Genomic DNA, 3,052 nt, shown 5'->3' with positions numbered 1-3,052 from the left:
TCTTTGAGGAGTATACAGTATTTATAATCAAAGAGAGAGAAAGCTTGGAAACGCCCATGCTTGAGAGATAAGAAGAGTCAGAGAAAGGAAACAGACTGTAGAAAGATACATTAAAGCAGTGATATGTGAAGGAGGACCATGCCAAGGAAAAGGCAACATTCTGGGAGAAATGCTCCCAGTCTGGAGGTAGGCAGGAATTTAACAGACACATAAGACACAGGTCAAAAAGCAAAACAAGATACATTGGCTCTCATTAGCACTAAGATTTTATGCTTTGTTAATAAAGTGCTAAGTAACTGAAAAAGCAACTCACACATTGAGAGAATGTCTATACTAAATATGTCTGAGAAAGGACTGATGCCCAATATACATAAAGAATGTTTACAACTCTATACTAAGGAAATGTTAGAAATGAATACAGAACACATACTTATATGGGTGCGTACATTTAAGTGTGGAACTTTTTGATGAACTGGTCAATTATGAAGCTAAATTATCCATTCGAACAAACATGGATGAAACACAGTAGTAAAATCTCATCAGAGACAAATGTATGGTCAAATACTGTCAGTTCTGATACTCCCTCAAGTCTGAGCTATTTTCTGCTAGTGGGAACTACTCTCAGGGAGTATTTGGAGAGGGTGATGTTGAAGAGGAGGCTTAAGGCTGAAATATGGTACCTAATGTTTCTGTGCCCTTAGTCTTTATTGGAGCCTCTGTGTTACACAGTCAAACGGTGTCTTTTACATACAGCACACATTTGGGTTCTTCTGAGCAGTGGTTCTTACCTTTTCTGACCTCAGGACACCTTTAAGTTTATTCTGTTTTTAAATTTATAAATTGTTTGGCTGTGTAATCTTGTATAGCCCAGGCTACCCTTGAGCTTACAATTCATAAAGACTGACCCTCTTCCTCAGCCTCCCAAGTTGCTGTGACTGTAGGCATGTACCATCATTCCTGGTACCCTTGTATTCTAGACAATGGCTGAAGAGCCCTCCAGATGTGTGATTTATGTTTTGTGTTAATACTTACCATAGTAGGAATTAGAGAAATTTAAGCAGATTTATTAATTTATTGGAAATAACAAGTGCTGATTTTATTAATGTAGTACCATAATTACATGTATATAATTCATATATACTCACTTTATTTTTAAAACCAAAAACAACAACAAAAGAAGATAGAGGATTGAAAATAAGAACATTCTTTTTCTATTGTTTTGTTTTTGTTTGTTTGCTTGTTTGTTTGTTTGTTTGTTTGAAACAGGGTTTCTCTGTGTAACCCTAAATATCCTGGAACTCACTCTGTTGTAGAGGAAGCTGGCTTCAGACTTAGGGATCCACCTGCCACTGCCTCCAGAGGGCTGGGATTAGATCTGCCTGCTGCTATGGTAGGACAAAACATTCTGTTTTTTCTCACCCCTCCCCCCCAAAACATTCTTTATATTATTAGTAAACAGTTCATGTTAAAACCACCATGAGACATAAATGCACACCCACCAGAATCCCTGAAATTAAAGATCAATGAGAAAGAGCAAGTGGAACGCTTACACATGGTTTTTATTTTAAAAAAATCATGTTATTTCCTTCCTTCTTTCCTTCTCTCCTTTCTTCCTTCCTTCCTTCCTTCTTTCCTCCCTTCCTTTTTTAAAAAATATCAAATATTTTATGAATTTATTTTTCAAAGGGGCCATGTTAATCTTTTTTGTATTGTTCCAATTTTAGCATGTGTGCTGCCGAAGCAACAAACACTAGGCAATGTCTTGAACATCAATTCACCAATAAGTATTTTACTCCTAGAATCTTATCCATGGAAAATGAAAGCAAATCTCTCCCTGTCTTAGTTGGGGTTTTATTGCTGTGAACAGATACCATGTCCAAGGCAACTCTTACAGAACAACATTTTATTGGGGCTGACTTACAGGTTCAGAGGTTCAGTCCATTATCATCAAGGTGGGAGCATGGCAGCATCCAGGCAGGCCTGGTGCAGGAGGAGCTGAGAGTTCTACATCAGAAGGCTGCTAGCAGGATACTGACTTCCAGGCAGCTAAGATGAGGATCTTAAAGTTCACACCCACAGTGACACACCTATTCCAACAAGGCCATACCTCCAAATAGTGCCATTCCCTCTGCCAAGCATATTCAAACCATGTTACTCCTCAAATATATGTATATTAAAGCTTTATTCATAATACCCAGAATTATCCATCAACAGATAAGTGGATAAAGATGTTATGACTCAACAACTCAAGGAAATACTACTTACCAATGAACAGGAACAAACTTGATGTGTGTGACAATGTGAATAGTTTTCAAGATTATGCACAAAGAAGCCAGATATAAGGAAAAAGAAAATGACTGTGAATAACTCATATTAAATTATTGGGATTGTCTGGAACTGGGCAGAGGGGACTCCTAGACATGCATAGAGGGAGGTTTGGTATGATGGAAATCTACATCTTAATTGTAGTGGTAGATACATGAACATATACATTTGTTAGATCTCTTCAAAGTGCATACTTATAATGCAAGCCTTCTCTTTTTTTATTTAATATGCTGCTCTAATACTGTTAGTTTTTTTAAAGCCAGTTTATTATCAGAGGGAATTTTTAATGCTTTCGAATATTGCAGGATTAAAAATCCATAATATCAGTCAGTTGAGGGCAACTAGATGTTTCTAGAGTATAAAGTCAATAAACGTGGGGTGGGGTCTGAAGTAAGATTATTAAGTGGAAGAAAGGAAGTGGACCTTCTCTGTTTTCCAGCAGGTAACTCTGCTGTCTTCCACTTAAATGGGAGAACTGTTCCCCAGCATGGTTTAAGCAATTGTCCCTCCTCTTGTGTGGTGGTTTGAATAAGCTTGGCCTATGGGAAGTGACACTATTAGGAAGTGCGACCTTCTTGGAGGGTGTGTGTCGCTGCAGGGGTGGGCTCTGAGGTCCTATGATCTTTCTCCGCCCAGTGCAGAAGAGAGCTGCCTCCTGGCTGTCTGCAGAAGACAGTCTCCTGCTGCCTACCCTCAGATCAAGCGGTAGAACTCTCTGCTCCTTCTC

At 38.6% G+C, this 3,052-nt stretch overlaps 1 non-coding gene across 1 annotated transcript; it reads right to left on the bottom strand.

Moving 5' to 3' along the window:
* Positions 1 to 1,649: 1,649 nt before the first annotated feature.
* LOC116094510 lies at positions 1,650 to 1,751 on the bottom strand. The gene has a single exon (XR_004120159.1). It is a non-coding gene; the product is annotated as a U6 spliceosomal RNA (small nuclear RNA).
* Between the last annotated feature and the right edge of the window lie 1,301 nt (positions 1,752 to 3,052).

Source organism: Mastomys coucha, unplaced genomic scaffold (assembly GCF_008632895.1).
Source record: "Mastomys coucha isolate ucsf_1 unplaced genomic scaffold, UCSF_Mcou_1 pScaffold16, whole genome shotgun sequence".
Lineage (NCBI taxonomy): Eukaryota > Metazoa > Chordata > Mammalia > Rodentia > Muridae > Mastomys > Mastomys coucha.
This window is presented reverse-complemented; position numbering and strand designations above follow the sequence as displayed.